The 20,882-nt window shown below is 42.1% G+C and overlaps 1 protein-coding gene across 1 annotated transcript in view; it reads right to left on the minus strand.

Moving 5' to 3' along the window:
• The window catches only part of LOC117229197 (kin of IRRE-like protein 3), a 376,701-nt gene that overhangs the window by 125,225 nt on the left and 230,594 nt on the right, over positions 1-20,882 (minus strand). The gene's annotated exons all lie outside the window — the stretch shown is intronic.

Genomic DNA, 20,882 nt, shown 5'->3' on the forward strand with positions numbered 1-20,882 from the left:
CCTCGGCACAGAGCCGCGCGGTTCGGAAACCGTGGCAAAGAGATACTCGACGTCTCAAGCCCGGTCCTTTGTCCTCCTTCCGGGAAAGCTCAAATTTTTCTGCGACACTCTACGAGATTTCATTGCGTCTGCTCGCCATCGCGATGTTCAGCCGAATGTACGGGGTGCTCCCGAAAAACGTGCACCAGGGCAACATTCTACAGCTCGGCTTTCAATGCCATATTGTATCGCGTTGCGGCACACTTTTCATCTCGGATAAAACCGCGAGAAAAAAAATCGCAAATCGATTTTCCAGAGAACATTGTAAACGGGAGGCTTTTCTCTGAAGGGTCGAATAGGGGCGAATTTGGAGAAACATTTTCGAAACTCTGTACGGTCGTTAAAATTAGGAACAACCGTATCGATTTTCGCTGCGAGCTGTTGCGATACATTGTTCGTTTAGAATGCGGAAAAACCGAGACAAAAAGTCGCGGATCGACTTTCGAGAGGACATTGTGAACGGGAGACCGCTCTCTATAAGGTCATATTGAAGCGAATCTGGAGAAAAATTTTTTTCGCCCGTATGGCCGTGTAAATTTGTGATATATCGAAAAAGCAGAGCAGCTGCATTTCTCGCTCGGTTTTCTAACGCGACTTTGGTCTTTGAAAGAAAAGTTAAAGGGTGCGAAAGTAGGAAATATGCCCTTTGAAATGAGCACAAATAGAACGTATACAGATTCTTGTTGACGGAGCTACAAGAGCTGGACTATCTACAATTGTTCTGCTCTGATATATTTTTCGAAGCTGTTTAACACTGAACCTACTGCTGCCGGTCAAATGATCGGTTTCACATGTTTTATTTCGGAATTATTGAATAAATTCGATTTTGTAATACTTATGAATAGGCGGCAAATCATTATGCAAAATGAACATTTTTCAAGACGATCGTGACCAGGGATTGAAAACAGTTATGATATCGATTTCGGTTCTTGAAATAGTTATGAAGAACCGAAATGATCTCATAATTGTTATAAGGTATATCAGTTCTGTAGGAGCCGAAGGTTAATGTGATTTCGAAGCGACCTCTGAAACCACAACAGCCGATCGTACGTGTTGGACGACCACAACAGCACGATCGCGGACGTACGTGTGCGCGCGTACGTGAGCGTCGTGATCTAAACATTGTGACGCTGCTAGGACGATCGGCTGGCGCCGGTGGCTGCTAGAACGGTCGGCTGGTGTCGGGCGCTGCTAAGACGATCGGCTGGTGCTAGAGGCTGCTAAACGGTCGGCTGGCGCCGGCGGCTGCTAGAACGGTCGGCTGACGTCATGCGCTGGCTAGAACCATCGGCTGGCGTCGAGCGCTGCTAGGACGATCCGCTAGCGCCGGTGGCAGCTAGGACGATCGGCTGGCGCCGGTGGCTGCTAGGACGATCGGCTGCCGTCGGGCGGTGGTTGAACGAAACGTACAAATTCGAAAGAAGATTCGTAACGTTCGGCCAGCGCGCCGATAATAGGTCGCGCTCGCAGGGCGCGAGGCAGATCGTGACGAGCATCTACACGATTACGTTTACGCCTACGATTACGACTACGATTACGAACTCGACTACGAACACGATCACGGTAACGGTTTACGATACGGAATTATTATATAACGAACACGGTTTACGACTTTGGCGTGCGATTGCGGGAATTACTGTATTCAGCTTTACTGTCTTTTTGTGTGTGTCACCGTTTAGTAATAAATAGAATAGCTTCCAAAACCTACTACAGTACATTTAGATATAAAGAATGGACAATTTGGAAAGAGGAGATACGATTATTTGAGCCTAGCGGCTCATTTTTATAAGTGGCGATTGTCAAAATTATAAATACAAGGTGCAAAGCTCGAATAATCGTATCTCTTCTTCCCAAATAGTCCATTTTTGTTTCCAAGCTGTGGATCAATTAGAGAGAATTTACTGTACCTCATAACTATAATGAAACTTTTCCGGTTCTTCATAAATGTTTCAGTGAGAACCGTTTGAAACAGTTGTTTCTTTAAACCTAATCTTCGACATAGGTTGGCCTGTAAAATAACCCACTCTTAAATATAACCTTTTCAATCCGTACGACGAACAGAAATAAGATAAAAATAAATGGTTTCTTTTAATCAATACAATAAACTGTAAATAGTGTAACTGTGTATTATTAAATTTTTCTTACGTGTTCACAATTCTATATTTCAGCCACACGTTTTTGCCATAAATGCCTAAAATCTGCAGTCTTCTTACGAGGTACTTTTTTTAAAGGCGTTTCTAGACTTCTGTAAGTTTGACGTTGACATCGTGCAGCGTTGTACGTTTTATATTTTTCTCCGATTTTTACGAGTATCCGTTTGCGCGTGACTGTAGGAAACACCCCGTATTAAACCGTGTTTGCACGATCCGCAATTTTCTATCTGGTCGATCGGTAATAAACGTACGGTCCGCGGCGCGTCCCGCTTTATCGTGATTAAATATCAACAGGACTGAGCCAACGATATCGAGTTATCTAAAATTCGGTACCAATTGCGGGACTGCTTGGCCAGATACGGGAGCCACGTTCCCGGGTCACTGCAACCCTCCGGCCAATAATACACTCTTCCGGTGGATGTTTAACGTATCGTCGAACAATCGTTTAGTTACACCGTCCGACCGGCCTGAAAATTGTTTTATCGCGGCCTGTTGTTAACGCATTTGCGACTCGCGCCAACGTATTTTCCGCGTGTCATAAAATACCATTTTTGCATTCATTCCGCTGTCGCTTCAGTTTCAGCGCAACCAAACATTAGCTCAAAGACACGATTCCGGCCAATTTGCGCAATCTCCGTCCAGCCGAATAAATGCAAAACGTAAAATTTGATTCTGTTTACACGTTTCACTGCTTTATAGCCATGATTTGTGTTACGCGAAAATCCTTTTATTAAACCAATGACGTTCGTGTCGCAGCCTCGCCCTTGTCTCGCGGCTTTGACACATTGCATTTCGAACTGTCGGCCATCCGTTTCAACGCTTTGACTGCTCCGCGAAACTGTCATAAAACCTAAAAAATTTCACAAAATTAAAGTATTTCATTCGATTAAATTCAAATTGCAAAGAGTTGAGTTTTCCGCGATGTCGATTATCATTTCAACGTTCTTACCGTCAGCGTATGCTAATCGAATTATGAAGTTATAATACATTGGCGAAACGATTATTTCTCGAATCTAAGTATTATAAATAATTCTGCAGCAGCCGTATATGGCTAACGCGTGCCGAGTGAAACGCACAGCGGAAGTTTTTATTTTCATTTCGGTAGTTCTTCACCTCCGATCCGTTGGCACAAGTTAATTTGTACGGTATGATATCGGAGCAACGGGAGCTACCATAAACGCGGCGCGAGAATTGTACCAGATTCCTGCAGTTTCAATTTTCGGCGTGTTCCGAAAGTTGAAAAGAAACGGCAGCAATAACGGCTGATTCCGCAGCGAGCCGGCCGCGACCAATTTCCCCGTTCGCTGATTAATTTCGCCAAGGCGGGACTCCGCGGATTTAATAGCTCGCGAACGTAATCCGCGGGTATCCGGTGGGTCATTGGAAGGGGGCTCCAGATCGCAGAGAATTCGCGGCGCATTGTGAACCCGCGCCGTCGGGTCAACGACACGCGCGGCTCGCGAGAGAATGAACTTTTAAATCCGCTCGGCGATCGAGCGCATCGGGGATGAAATAGTTGCGCGCGGCAGTACCTAATTAGTGCTCGCTCCCTGGGACCACGCTTCGATTTCATTTTCCCCGCAGCGAGTATCGGCTCCGTCGTTTCAACGAGGTCTCTCTCCCTCTCTCCCTCTCTCTCTTCCTCCAGGTTCTTCACGGGCTTTTTGTCCTCTCGAGAGACGAACCGCTTGGAAAGTGCCGGTTAATCTATCATGAATAAAGAAACACGTCACGTTACGCTGGAAAAACAAACGCCGGCCTGGTGTAGCCGTCAACCATATACAGATTCGACGATATACCATATCCCATGTCCCCTATCCCATATCACATATCCCATATCCCATATCCCATATCTCATATCCCATATCTCATATCTCATATCTCATATCCCATATCCCATATCCCATATCCCATATCTCATATCTCATATCTCATATCCCATATCCCATATCTCATATCTCATATCTCATATCCCATATCCCATATCCCATATCCGATATCCGATATCCGAAATCCCACATCCCATATCCCATATCCCATATCTCATATCTCATATCTCATCCCATATCTCATATCCCATATCTCATATCTCATATCTCATCCCATATCTCATATCTCATCCCATATCTCATATCCCATATCCCATATCCCATATCTCATATCCCATATCCCATATCCCATATCTCATATCCGATATCCCATATCCCATATCCCATATCTCATATCCGATATCCGATATCCCATATCCCATATCCCATATCCGCTATCCCATATCCCATATCCCATATCTCATATCCCATATCCCATATCTCATACCCGATATCCCATATCCCCTATCCCATATCTCATATCCGATATCCCATATCCCATATCCCATATCCGATATCCGATATCCCATATCCGATATCCCATATCCCATATCCCATATCTCATATCCCATATCCCATATCCCATATCCGATATCCCATATCCCATATCCCATATCCCATATCCGATATCCCATATCCCATATCCCATATCCCATATCCCATATCTCATATCCGATATCCCATATCCGATATCCCATATCCGATATCCCATATCCCATATCCCATATCCCATATCCCATATCCCATATCCGATATCCCATATCCCATATCCCATATCCCATATCTCATATCCGATATCCGATATCCCACATCCCATATCCCATATCCCATATCCCATATCCCATATCTCATATCCCACATCCGATATCCCATATCTCATATCCGATATCCCATATCCGATATCCCATATCCGATATCCCATATCCCATATCCGATATCCCATATCCCATATCCCATATCCCATATCCGATATCCCATATCTCATATCTCATATCCGATATCCCATATCCCATATCCCATATCCCATATCTCATATCCGCTATCCCATATCCCATATCCCATATCTCATATCTCATATCCGCTATCCCATATCCCATATCCCATATCTCATATCCCATATCCCATATCCCATATCTCATATCCCATATCCCATATCCCATATCTCATATCCGATATCCGATATCCCATATCCGATATCCCATATCCCATATCCCATATCCCATATCCCATATCCCATATCTCATATCCGATATCCGATATCCCATATCCCATATCTCATATCCGATATCCCATATCCGATATCCCATATCCGATATCCCATATCTCATATCCGATATCCCATATCCGATATCCCATATCCCATATCTCATATCCCATATCCCATATCCCATATCCCATATCCCATATCCCATATCCGATATCCCATATCCCATATCCCATATCCCATATCCGATATCCCATATCTCATATCCGATATCCCATATCCCATATCTCATATCCGATATCCCATATCCGATATCCCATATCCCATATCCCATATCCCATATCCCATATCTCATATCCCATATCCCATATCCCATATCCCATATCTCATATCCCATATCCCATATCCCATATCCCATATCCCATATCTCATATCCGATATCCGATATCCGATATCCCATATCCCATATCCCATATCCCATATCCCATATCTCATATCCGATATCCGATATCCCATATCCTATATCCCATATCCCATATCTCATATCCCATATCCCATATCTCATACCCGATATCCCATATCCCATATCCGATATCCCATATCTCATATCCGATATCCCATATCCCATATCCGATATCCGATATCCCATATCTCATATCCGATATCCCATATCCGATATCCCATATCCCATATCCCATATCCCATATCCCATATCCCATATCCGATATCCCATATCTCATATCCGATATCCCATATCCGATATCCCATATCCCATATCTCATATCCGATATCCGATATCCCATATCCGATATCCCATATCCCATATCCCATATCCCATATCCCATATCCCATATCTCATATCCGATATCCGATATCCCATATCTCATATCCGATATCCCATATCCGATATCCCATATCCCATATCTCATATCCGATATCCGATATCCCATATCCGATATCCCATATCCCATATCCCATATCCCATATCCGATATCCCATATCTCATATCCGATATCCCATATCCGATATCCCATATCCGATATCCCATATCTCATATCTCATATCCGATATCCCATATCCCATATCCCATATCACATATCTCATATCCGCTATCCCATATCCCATATCCCATATCTCATATCTCATATCCGCTATCCCATATCCCATATCCCATATCTCATATCCCATATCCCATATCCCATATCTCATATCCGATATCCCATATCCCATATCTCATATCTCATATCCCATATCCCATATCTCATATCCGATATCCGATATCCCATATCCGATATCCCATATCCCATATCCCATATCCCATATTCCATATCCCATATCTCATATCCGATATCCGATATCCCATATCCCATATCTCATATCCGATATCCCATATCCGATATCCCATATCCGATATCCCATATCTCATATCCGATATCCCATATCCGATATCCCATATCCCATATCCGATATCCCATATCCGATATCCCATATCTCATATCCGATATCCCATATCCGATATCCCATATCCCATATCTCATATCCCATATCCGATATCCCATATCCCATATCCCATATCCCATATCTCATATCCGATATCCGATATCCCATATCCCATATCCCATATCTCATATCCCATATCCCATATCTCATATCCCATATCCCATATCCCATATCCCATATCCCATATCATATATCCGATATCCCATATCCCATATCCCATATCCCATATCTCATATCCCATATCCCATATCCCATATCCCATATCCCATATCCCATATCTCATATCCGATATCCCATATCTCATATCTCATATCTCATATCTCATATCCCATATCCGATATCTCATATTCGATATCCCATATCCCATATCCCGTATCCCGTACCCATATCCCAGCGCTCGCTCCCTGGGACCATGCTTTGTTTTCATTTTTCCTGCTGCGACTATCGGTTCCCTCGTTTCAACGAGGTCTTTCCCCCTCTCTCTTTCGCTTTCTGTCTCTTTTTCTCTCTTTCTCTCTCTCTCTCTCACTCTCTCTTTCTCCAGGTTCTTCACGGGCTTCTTGTCCTCTCGAAAGACGAACCGCTTGGAAAGTGCCAGTTAATCTATCATGAATAAAGAAACACGTCACGTTTCGTTGGAAGTACAAACGCCGGCCTGGTGTAGTCTTTAACCATATACAGGGTGTTCCATAATTATTTTAACACTTGAAAACGCGTGATTCCTAATGTCATTTGATGTAACTTTTCCCTTAGCGAAAATGCAATCCGCAGCTTTGTTTGCGAGGTATTAACGAAAAACAGTGACCAATGAGATGCGAGCTCGCCTAGCGCTAGGCGGACGAGCCAATCAGCGGAAGTGGTCTTCGGTCTCTCGTTGGATCAGTTGTGTTGCGCCAGCTGAGCTCGCCTCTCATTGGGTAGTGTTTTTCGTTAATAACTCGTAAACAAAGCTGCGGGTTGCATTTTCGCTAATGAAGGAGTTATTTCAAATGACGTCAGGAATCAACTCTTCCCGGTGTTAACATGATTTTGAAACACTCTGTACATATAACTATGTATACGTAGACACGGCTTCGGATAGTTTGTCTGAAGCCAAGACGGATCATCTACACGACGTCACAGTGAACTCGATGTATAAGCTATGCTAGTATGATATAACTCTTTCATTCAGCTTTCTTGGACGCCCACAACGGTGCTTATTAGCAGTGTTACCTTGCGTATTAAATTTCTCCACGATGTAATGAATAGTGGATTTGCTTCTGTTTACAAATTGTGCGATTTCGCTTTATGATTTGCCTTCTTTATACCACTTCACTGTTAATTCTCTTACTGATTTGCATGTTTCGGATTTCTTCCGATTCATTTTGTTATATTATTAATAATGAAAATTGTGTCAGAAATTTTGAACATTGATTCCCTTGGACTAACTGCTAATGAACCGTGCAATGTTTGTTTACATTCTGCGATCTTCTGGAATTCTTAATTGTCAGAGTTCGAATACTTTTATGAGCCATTTCTGGTACGTGTTTACAATAATTGTACTGTAAAAACGCTATATATCGTTGAATTATTTTCTAATTTTGCTTACGCAATTTTAAGACCCATCCCTTGTTACATGTGTCAAATTATATCGAATGCTTCAGTTTAACACATATATTCTATCAATTGAATGTTAGAAACGTAAGCGTATCGAATACTTTCGTGTACGAGTGTATCTGCAATTTCGAAAGAACGACACAGTCATCGATGTTCCAAACTTGTTAAACTATTTTAATTAAATTTTTTTCGTTAAAAATTGTTTATTCATTCTTATCTATCGTCATCGAATTTCATCGATAAGACGAATTCTTTGAGATCGAGTCGATTTTTCGCAGCTCCGGACAAATCTTCTCGGACTTCTTCCCCGCCATGACTGACAATCTATTAGCCGGATTGGCGAAACTGCGAAGATTTTTGTAGGAAAGTTCGACGCATTCTATTTCGTCGAAATTTCACTCGACGGTGCATATTAATTATTATTATCGGCATTTAATTTGCGTAATTATCACCCGGCCGACGTTCATGCAAATACGGATTTTACGGGGATAAATTAATAATGCACTCGCTGGCGTTGCAGGTCTTATCAATATTTCAGGCGCAGCGCGTAATTTTCTAATATATTCTCTAACGTTTTCGATAACATTTTCGACGGATCATTTTAACAACTACATAATCGACGATGATTGCAACGATTCTCAGCTTTATTCATTCATTTCTTTCGACATATTTTTGACGATTCATCTCGTAAATTTATCGTTCTTTCTGTGGTTCCTAGCGTTACAGAAACTTATTTCATTTAATTTCTGTAAATTCAGTAAAATAGGAGACGATTAAAAGATTTTGATTGGATGAAAATGCCGCGCTAAATGCAGTCCGATGGTTAAAGAGCGATAGAAAGATCTCTTCGAAGTCTTCGCCAGGTTTCTGCAAAAGACTGCGGATGCTCTGGCATTCGCAATGAATGCGTAATTTCGAAAAGCACTTCTCTAGCTCGCTCACGACACGCTCTCTATGCACGGCATAAATCTTCATTCGCGTTCGCGTTGCATTCTTGCATTTGCGAAAGTAAAAGGGCACGATGCACCGGAAAACCTCGTTACTCCCCTCTACATAGTTGCAACACGTGGAGCAAAAAAGCTGTAATTACTGTCGCTGCGACGAAAAAAAAATGTTCCTCGAAGTTAACTTCGAACGTTGCTGCAAAATGTCTTGCAAAAGTCGGTCGCCATAGTTAAAGTAGCTTCGTGTGCAAAGGGTTAATTTCATCGCATTATTTTCAACGCGTTCACAATTATTTTCACTCGTTACTGCTTTGTGCCATGCTTCGTTAAATTGCAGGTTCTACCATTGTTCAAATCGCCTGTTACCGGTTCAACTTCCTTCGCCTTGTAAAATTCACTTTTTTTAACGCTAGATTTACGGAGCACTCAAAGCAGCTGTTTCGTATTATTTTATAAAAGCAGCAACAAGCAACAATTAATAACAGAGTAACAATTTATTCCGCTTTCAAACGAGTGCTGTTTAAATATTTACCGCAAATAGCACATACACGTATCGAATAAATAACTCATAAATGTAAAAAATCTTTACAATCCGAACAATCGTAAATTGAAATATTATTGTTACTCGAAAAATAATTTTTATGATATTTTAAGAACTTCCGTCTTTTACATGTTTAATTTTAACAAACGAATAACTGATTGAGTTCAAATAAATACATTTATGTCATTTGTACGATAAATATCAAGTGAATCGTGCTCGGAAATAAGCAAAAGACACAGCGATTGGCCGGCACACGGTAATTGGCTCCAGTGCCCCAACGTTTCGCGTAAAAATCGAGTTGAAAAACGCGTCCGCCGAGCGCGGAGCGAGGTGACATCGATCGAGGAAAGCGGGAAATGTTGTGGAGGCTGGTTCGAGGCCGACGTTCACCGCAAATACGGTCCAGCCGAGCGAAAGCAACTACGCCGAAAAATGACTGGTTTTAAAAGGGGCGGCGCGTGACGGAAAAGTCGCGTTTCACCTTGTCCCGTCCGCGTCCGCGACCGCGACCGCGACTGTTCCTCGCGATCTCGAGCGGAACGCGGAGCCACGAGCACACTTTGGAGCGGCGCGCGTAATTGCCACCGAAATCAAGCCATCGACCACGAAACGAGTTCCCCGATATACGCGCGCCAGTTGATCCCCGGCAAACTTCCCGATGAATCGGGCCAATCCCGCGGCCCAAGAGTTCGCGGAACAACCCTCTCAGCCGTTCCGCGCCGCGGCGCTTGATTTATTTATTTAACGGGTTACTGCGCGTTGTGAATTCATTACAACGCGAAAGAGAAAAAGAGAGAGAGAGAAAAAGAGGGAGAGAGAGAGAGAGGGGGGGATAAAAACCGGAGGCAACCAACATGTAAAAATAATATTAATCAAATACCAATCCCGCGTCGAACGGCGAGCAAATATCCATTCTTTACGCGAGCCACCCCGAAATATTGATACGCTAATTGATACAGTGTAATTTGTATGATTACAGAGAGGAACTCGCCGTGGATCATATTTCATCCGTTTTGTTTTATCCGGAATTTCGTACGTTGAACGTAATACGTACATTGTTCACAAATTATTAAATGTATCGAGTGCGACGCGATCGCAGGGAAATTAAAGCCTTTTCGTGCTTAATGATATCGTGTAAATTTGACAGAACGGCTTAAAAAGGAACGGCACGTCGCGAATTCGGTGCTCGCGAGCGACTTAACGGCTAAATGTAATTCGATTTGTAGGAGATAGCATTGGCCGGCGCGGATTTCGACAAGTTTAGCGGGCATTTTGCGAAACCATCGACTACGTGTAAACACGGAGGGATCAATGCGGGAGAACAAACTCTGCTCGTAACGCGCGCCGATTTTGATGCAATTTATACGGGGAACGGTGCCCGGAAAAAATATTTCCTATACAGTTTTCGTTCGTGTTTCGGGATGAGAACTGTCGTCACCATTCAGAGACCTTTTTTCAACATGGTGACTACGGGACGCCGGTAACGAGTTACGTGACTTTAAATCGTTCAAAGTTACGTGACTTTCAATCGCAAATCTGGCCGTATGTAACGTTAAACCTGAACATTATTAACCCTTTCGGTACGAGCACCGGATATATCCGGCATCCATCTGATGACCAATATGGACGAGTGCCGAATACATCTGGCATCCATGTAAGCCATATTTCTGTAGGCCCTTTACAGAATGTTTACAGAAAACATTTAAAGAAAGATTTAGAAACGGATTAACACGTTCCGTGCCACGTGTACCATCGATGGTACACGCTTGCATGTTTACTTAGTGAACTGAACAAATTGTTTACAAGAAATTTAGAACCGAAGAATCAATTTCCACCGCAAGAATGGGCGTTGATAAGTTTTTGTTACGTTGTTATGTGTACGAGAATTAATAATTGCACGTAATACATCAAGTTTTAGTAAAATATCAAAGTGTGAAGATTCGAGTAAAAAAAGCTCGGCACGGAACGTGTTAAGCACAGTCATTACTTAACGCTTAAGAAAATCTTCGTACAAAAGTGGGCTGATTTGTGTTATCTGCGCATTTTCGGCGCGGCACCCCGTACGGTGAGTGTGTCACTGCGGACAACGCGCTCGTACCGAAAGGGTTAACCCTTAGCGCTCCGCGCGTTTCTTGAGTACTGCCTACCAGCAACTCCGGCACATTTTTGGAGCGGAGCGCCTGAGATAAAGGAAGTCTTATTTTGAGCGGGAAAGATTACGTCCTTGTAAATGCATTTGATATTTTATTTATTTTATAAATATACATTTTCCTATTGTAAATAAAAGATAAATTTCAAATTTTGTAATTCACCATGGTGTGATATCTTTGGTAACAATCTCCCATGCGCATTCTGGGTTTACTTGGACAAGTGTCACAGTATTCACTTTGCCAAATAGAGTTACTAGATATTTCTTTCGAGTTTAGAACATTTTCCGCGTAATCGTTGGTTTCCTTTATAATTTCATTTACCAATTCGTCCGTGAAAAATAATTTAAAATATTGTATCGGCTGCTCAATGTTTGTAGGAACTTGCGGTCCAATGACCTGTGGCAATACACTAAAAGGTATTCTATCTGGAATATGTAATTCTTCCGCAACATCACGCCGTTCATCCAAGTCTTGTAACGAATCTTCGCTTTCACTTTCAATAATTCTCATTCTTCGTCTCTTTCGTAGTATAATTTCGCTACTACTACTCGAAGTGTCAGAATCATAACCAACATTGTCTTCCACAATGTCTTTTAACTCTTCAAAATCAAATATTTATTTTTCCCCATGTTGCTAACCATAATGTCCGAAAATACTATTTAATTTGCCTCAACTAAACAGTTATGTGCGAACTGAGAAAGAGAATGTTTTATTCTGAAATTTGAACTACTGATTTGTGGATGCAACTTTGTTATTGGTACTGTCGAGAAGGTGGGAGGGTGGGGTATCTTGAGCATTGTAAACAAACCAGAATCGACGCACGAGTGAAGCAACTGAGTAATCTAATAATATACTGCACCGCGTCCGTCGAAAACAACTTTTGAGTTATACTCGTCAAAGTCTACAGTGGCACTTGAAATGAATAACGACTCCAACTCGTCATCGTACGTCAAGGGTTTATTGTAGAATTCTCCTTGTAGTTCAGAAATTTGTCTATGCCAAGAGTACGCAACAATTCTCAGTTTACAACAGAGCTCAAGAACTAACTATGTAGTTCTATATGTAGACTATGCGTAACTAACGCATTATTTTCTCTGAGCTAATTTTCAGAAAAGATCAAGTCGTAATTAGCAGTACTCGAACAGAACACTCAAGATTTATCCACGACTTCCTGATAATTAAGTAAAGTCATTCTGAATGCAATTTATGTGACGGGCTCATCAGAATCGATCATGAATTATTCGAATGTCCCAATTGTTCAATATAAAATTTTCTTACATAAATTATAATCTAGAATGTAAACATAATAATACACATAAACTTATAATAATAATAATAATTTGACTGCGGATTTTATGCATTTATGGGAAAATTGGGTAGATGCAGTTTAAAATAGTGAAAAGATTAAAAGAACTTTTAAATGTCAATGTATCATTTTCCATCTAATGAATTTGCTATTTGTCATTATCATGCAATTTGCAATAATAATAATAATAATAATAATAATAATAATAATAATAATAATAATAATAATAATGATACAAGTTTTCAAATATAATCCTAATTTGCTGTTTATTAAAAGTTTGAAAATTAACGATGAGGAATCGATATAACATCGGAGACCGAATTACTTTTACATCTTCAAATTACACGATTTCCCGCGGTTTCCCACCTGTTCCTATAATTACGCGCGACGGTTTCGCGAAACAGTATCCACCTTTGACATCTTCGCGTCCAGGCAAGTTTGCGTGCCGTCAATGAACACGGTCGGCGTCAAGCTGCCCCGCAAATTATGTTGATACAGTCCTCCGCGGTGTTTCGTTTTTTTCCATTTTTCACGCACGGTCTGTGCAAACGAGCCGCGTTTCATCCGGCGGCCGGCCGTAATTGAGATTTTTCTAGCGCGCGCCGATTTCACCGGGGCTCTCGCAGTTCGTATTTATTTTCCGGCAAGTAGGGTACAGTTTTTCATCGCGTTCGATCCGGGCGCCGACAAACAAATTCCCTTCGGTCCGCTGTCCCGGAAAAAATACCCGGCCGAAACGAACTTTCGCGAAACGTCGTCGTCGTCGTAGACGTCGTCGTCGTCGTCGCCCGACGTAGACGGACGGTTTTGCGCGCTCGTAAACGCGAAACGACGTTGGAAATTGTACGAAGAGAAAATGCGGGACTGTTTTTTTTTTTGGTTCCGCTGTCCGGCGGAGCAGATGATTTAACAGAGTCGGAGAGAAGAAACAGAGGAAATGGTGGAGGAGGAGACGTAGGAGGGGAGAAGGAGGTGCTAAGGAGATTAAGAAGAGAAAGGGTGTGCGAGTGAACGGAAGCGGAAAAAGTGTACGTTTCCTCTTGCTTGTCTCTGAAACCGTGTTCCGTGATTTATAATGCTTTGCGTCTTAAGCTGGTGACTACAGGTGTTTAGACGACTGTGAATTTTTGCGGAGAATCTTCTAACTAGTGGAACTGTCCGAAATATGTATTGCGAAGCCGACGCAACCGATGCGTCACGATAACAAATAAAATTCTATTTCGCGGCTTCTTCTGTTGCACGACGTTAATATTAACACGTTCCGTGCCGAGCTTTTTTTACTCGAATCTTCACACTTTGATATTTTACTAAAACTTGATGTATTACGTGCAATTATTAATTCTCGTACACATAACAACGTAACAAAAACTTATCAACGCCCATTCTTGCGGTGGAAATTGATTCTTCGGTTCTAAATTTCTTGTAAACAATTTGTTCAGTTCACTAAGTAAACATGCAAGCGTGTACCATCGATGGTACACGTGGCACGGAACGTGTTAACAACAGAGCCTTCGACGCAACTAATATACGGTATAAGGTAAAAGTACCGGTTATGAAACACTTTTCGATGGATATAAAATTATCATCGATTTGATTACAGGTAAAAACTATCGTTGTCGATTATTTATACCAGGAATGGTCAAAGCGTCGACCACGAAATTATTCCTAGTCGCCCACGTGTCTGACATTATCTGTGTTTATTTTAAATTTAAACTTATTTTGGTATTTTCAGGTTAAACTTTATTTTATGGGCTGCGATATTGGTAGATCGCCGCCCATAATTTAACCCGAGAAAGATAACCTACGTCGCAGAGGCGCCTGCGAAGACTGTTGATTTTTGTTAATTTTTCATAGAGGTCTAGTGATTTAAGTTTAAAATTACTTAAAATATAAAAAAAATATAATATAAATGCATTTTATTTTTACAATAATGCCAAACCTTTAAAATGACTAGATTAACTTAAATAAATATCCATTGTTAGTATAAAATTGACGCCTTAGAAAAGCATGCGCCTCTGAAGCGTATGGTTATCTTTTACGTACGTTGTCATATGGTTATCTTTCTAGGGTTAAAAAAGGAACAGGTCGCCCATAGTGATCAAAAGTTTAGCCACCCCTGATTGTATTATTGTACGATCGATTGATGTTTGCGGATAATCTAATGAACTTTGAAATATTCGATTCGCACGAATGCAAAATAATACGAGTGAACTAATAAAGTACGAGCATGTACCATCGATGAAACACCGTAAAAATTGAGGTACAAAATATGTTTACAGTGCGCGTTCTCGTTTAAAAACACTCGTGTTCGAGTAAACATCTTTTTCTACAGTCGATTGTTATATGACAATATTTGTACGAGCGAATTTAGAAAGAGTACCGTTGAAAAATATAGACAGACTTTTTCGCGTAGACTTTCATATGCTCTATCTACGTTTTATTGCACTGTTTGTATTTCTGCTTGAAGAAGGAGTCACAATCGAGCGATGTCACACAATAGGTACATTAACCTTATTGGTTCCCGAGAATGAGAAGAATGGCTTCGCTCCAGCTCCGTGAGATTTCTATAATAAAATATGCTCGTGTAAAAAAAGTTCGCCGGACAGTCTCGCTAGTTGTAAAAGAAAAAAAATTAGAAGCAAGTAATTTCGGCCGCTAGTGCGGCAGTCCTAGCATTAACGACCGTGCATACTGGAAAGCCAGATTAATACCGACATTATTTTCGCCGGCGCGGAGCCTGAAAAACAGTTCGCAGGAAACATTACCAACACGGCCAGCAGCCAGGCTTAAAACTTTCGCCGGCGCGGCGGGAAAAGTTGCGTTCGCGAAAGGATTGCCGGCGACGCGTCGCGCGGCGAACTTCGGGTCCGTTTCGGCTTACATCGATGCGTAAAATTAGCGGAGACCTCCGGCAACGTTCCGGCAAAGAGCATCGGCCGTTAAATTATACACGGCGTCGTTGAACTTCCCTGGAGGGGAAAGGTTGCGCGAACGTTCGAGAGGCGTTTCGCGGCAATCTAATTAACGAGAATCCGTTTTCAGCCTGCTCTGCTGCTTTTTCCGGGCCCGGTAGATAAAGATCTCTCTTTTTCCTCCGGTGAAAAGCGCGAGAAGCAGGAGAGAAGCGGAAGGAAAGAATGAAAGAAAGGCGAGCGGGTTCGCGCGCGTTCCTCAACGACTCTCTCTCTCTCGCTCTCTCTTTCTCTCTCGCTCTCGCTCTATCGCGTCGAAACCGCGCGGATGAAGGCTGTAGTTTCGATCGATTTAATCTTGTGCATTTCCGGCGCGCGGACGGCGCGTCATCCGGGCCGACGAGTCAGCCGAATTTTTTCTCTCCTCGAAATTTTCGTCCGGCAATTTCCGTTCGTCGATTTAATCCGACCGTTTGCCCGTCCCCCGTTCGCCGCTCTCCTTTTCCATTATAACTTCGCGGCAGCGCGGCGGAACGCGTTAACAAGATCAGGCCGGTTCCCGGCGAACGCATCGCCGCGTTTGCATGCGCAATAATACAACTAGCATCGAAGGAGAACGATCATCGGGCCAGCACCACGATTCTTCTCTCTCTCTCTCTCTCTCTCTCTCTCTCTCTCTCTCTCTGTCCCTCTCTCCATCTCTCTCTCCCTCTCGCTCCTTCGCCCCTCTCTCCCTCGACGGAAATAATCAGCGGATGTAAAACGCGTTGTAAAAAGCGGCGATCGGCCCGAACGCCGCTTCAAGCTCAACGGAATTTCCGGCTGGAAGCGCCGCGCCGTTCCGCGGCTCATTATCGGCTCGTTTTCGAGCCAATTCGCCCGCGAAATTATTATATTTCCGAGAAATACGCGGTCGTGATCCTCCTCCCCGCGCTAATGTACACGGTGTTCCCCGTGACAAGGTAACGACGAACCGATTCCGCGCGCGAAACTTCGTCGAAAGCGCGCGCGGCAAAATTCGCTCGCGGCAAGGATCCCCGGCTTCCCGGGAAATCGATTTCGAATGTTTGTGCGGCTAGACCACGTGACCGTTTTGTGTACCGTGCTGTCCGGGAGTGTTTGCACGCTTGCTTGAACCGGTTCGGCGAAAGGCCTTTTGTTTTTCTTTGGTTCCTTCGTTAAAAGTATCCGTGCCGGTTGATGAAGTTGAGGGACGTTTGGATAGTGGAGCGAGTTACTGTGGGGTGAACAATTTTCTGTGACTTTCGTTCGCTTTCGGGCTCATAATTAACGCTAAAAATGCCGCGTTTTAAAATTGACTATGTGTCGCTACATATAAATGAGAATATTGCACTTATTTAGACTTTTCGCTATTGTCATTACAACGTACGCAAATTTATTTAATCGTTTCCCACAAAAGAGTTTGCATGATTTCAATAATTCCATGATGAAAAGTATGAAACCGAATATTTTGAGTGATTTGGTAGGTTTAATCTTCTATTTATCGAATAGGATATATTAAACCTTTCCGCTCGAATGGCGACTCCAAGGCGCCATTAAAAATTGTTATGTCACGTTTCAAAATAATTTTATTCATCAAATTTGTTCATATTTGAGGAACTGTTGCATCAATCGCAAAATTCAATTTTATACGTATAAAATGCATTAGATTATATAAAATGGAAATACAGTCGGCCACAAAAGTATATTAAATTTTGTGTTAATTTGGCTTCGAGTGCAAAGGGTGACATTTTCTTATTCAGAAATAAACAAAATAGAAGAATTCAAAAATTGATTAGTCTTATTTGATGAATAGAAAGTTAATTGTGTCCGAAAACGATCTAAAGGCACAGTTTCTTTTCAATATATTAAATTCTTTTTCCTTGTTATTTAATTTAATTTGTGAATCATGTGTCTATGTGTTCCGTAAGCGAGAATACTTTCTGTAAATGAATTCTTTTAATATGCTAGCCGGTTATCCCGCGAGATCCATTAGGTATTCAGATAATTACCCGAGTATCTCATACTGGAAATCTTATGTGCTTATGGCAAAAATGAGTGTAGTTGCGATTGAAAATAATAAAAAGATTCGAAGAATTTCAAAGTGCCGCGCTGTATTATTTACGATCGACTAAAATGGTTTTAAAAAAAAGAAGAAACTCTCGATTTACTTTCCCATTTCTCGCAATCGGTACGAGCAATATTTACTTTCCATAGAAAAAACCGCGGTCTGCTCGCGTAAGTCACGGGCTCCAGTTAGAAAATCGTCAGAGACATTGGAATGTCGCGAATGGAGGAGAACTTTTGGAAAGAAATTCCTCGAGTTCCCGGAAAATGGCGCAACTCCGAAGTTTGTCCTCCCCCATAAATAGCATGGTTATTTTCACTTTCCGTCTTCGGCGAGTCGCGGACCATAGTGCATCGCCGTTCCGGCCGTCGCAGTTGCCGCGCTTTACAATGCGGCCCCGTCGAACTTTTCGCCGGGGAACTTTCGCGGCCTGTATTCCGGTCTCGCGCGTGCACAACGCGCGCGCCGAGAACAACGGGCCGGCTTAATCGAAAAAGTGGCGCGGGCGGGCGAGCGGGCAAGAGCGCGCGCCAGATTCGAAGTTTAATCATGAATCTTGAATGAGAATGCGCGGCCGTGGCACGTCGATCTCCCGAGGGTTGTTTCGATATTTCCTGCAGATGGTGGCGCCGCGCCGTTCTCGCGTCGAGAGCCGAGGCCCGTCGCCGCGCCGCGCCGCGCCGCGCCGCAACGGGGCAAACGCGAGAGTGGAGCCATCAACGACAACGCTCGACCTCCGAATGCAACGTTGCTGCTTTCCCGGCTTTTTTTCTGCCTCGCTCGCTCTCGCCGGCTCTCTTCCTCTCTCCCTGTCCCGCATCCGCGGAAATTCCGCCCGAGCGTGTGTCTGTGACCCGATTCCGCAGCCGGGTAAGCGCGTGATTTAGCTTCGCGACAACCACAGGCCTCGTATTGTTCGATATTGCGAACGGGAGTCGAGGGTCCCGGTGTTCTTCGAGTAATGCAAAGGTATTCTTGGAAGCCCGCTGCCGTCGATCCCGCACTTTCCGCTCCCTTATCCCACTTCCGGATTAGATGCCGGGAACCCGAACATTTCACGGACCTCGCACATGCTAATCCACAGTTTTATCCTGCTTTCGCGTGCCCGCTAAAAGAGATTGCCCACCGGATTATATAATAATAATAATTATAATAATAATAATAATGTTACGGCGACTTGTCCAAATCAAGTAGCTGTAATGTGAAACTGTCCTGTTGCGAACAATTCCTTAAAAAATAATAGAAGATAGATGGAAGATTCAAATTGAAAGATCTGAAATATATAATTCTGTTGAGTTGTGTTATAGTTGATATTCTTTATTGTAAATAAAATGCCGCGACGCGAGAGAAACGGAGTGATTTGCAACAATAATAATAATAATAATAATAATAATAATATTTTTACCAGAACCACATAAAACTCATTATGGATTCCTCAATAGCCTAAACCGTTGCTTTATGATAACCATGCTTAAAATAACCTTGCTTTCTCGTGTAACCCTTTTTCCACCCTCAAGATAACTGCCTTAAACGCTCGTTCTCATCTCCGCAGACATAAAAATTTTTTCCCTCCCTCAACTTTTCATATTTAAGTTTGTGTTCTTTTCTCCATCTTTCTTCGTCTTCTTTTAGTTTATGAATTAAGAGAAGTCGATGCAGTTATTTCGCTTCCATCATTTTCAGTCGGCCGCAAGAATCACGTAACGTCTTCTGTTAACATTTATTAACCTTTTATTATTATTTTAAGAGAGTTGAGGAGGAGATTAAGTTGGGGAGATTATATATTTTATATATTATTAATTATATACTTAAGAATTACACTTACGAGCCCGTACCCGGTATCAATTTAATTTAACTATTTCATTTTGTAGCAAAAATTTCACTTTTCGTGTTTCAATTGCTTTTTAGACACTAGCTGGTTTATTCAATAGCTAACCAGAGCACATTAATTTCCGTTCGTTATAGCCGGGAGAAATTAGACGTTTATATTGTAGGACATTTTATTTGACTAGAAACGAGATAGGGGAGATCAATGTATCTTCATTGCAGCTGCATTCATTTCATTGCACTTAACGGCCGTCCATGCGCTATAAATACATGAAATCGTTATTTTTATAGGAAGCTCTATCACGTCGGTTTTCAACACACTTTAAAAATTCACTTTCAATCTACCTTTATGCCCATTAAAACTACAGCGAACTATTAGTGGGAAGCAAGCAATTTTAAACTGTTAAGAATTTTATGCGCGTTGATGTACTTGTTACTGGTTAAACATTTAAGCAACCGCACGTTGCCTCGCTATCCTTCGAACGCTGCAAAGCGAAATTTTTACTTACCGATTTGGCATGAATCAGTCAGAGTCTATTCCAGTCATGATTTTAATGTTGTCTCACTATTGAAAGCAATGTTCTCTATACAAAGCTTTCCTCCAAGCTTTTCGTCTATTCTCTAGTTTCCAAATGCTGGAAATTCCGCTGCTCTAATTCAATACTGAGTTACGACTAAATAATCAAGTTTAAAGAAAGATGCATTCAAAGCTTTATTTTCCCAATAATAATTTTGCTTTCGAAAATAGTAAAATAATATTTCCACTAAATTTTG

This window comes from Megalopta genalis, chromosome 7 (genome assembly GCF_051020955.1).
Source record: "Megalopta genalis isolate 19385.01 chromosome 7, iyMegGena1_principal, whole genome shotgun sequence".
In the NCBI taxonomy this organism is placed as follows: Eukaryota; Metazoa; Arthropoda; class Insecta; order Hymenoptera; family Halictidae; genus Megalopta; species Megalopta genalis.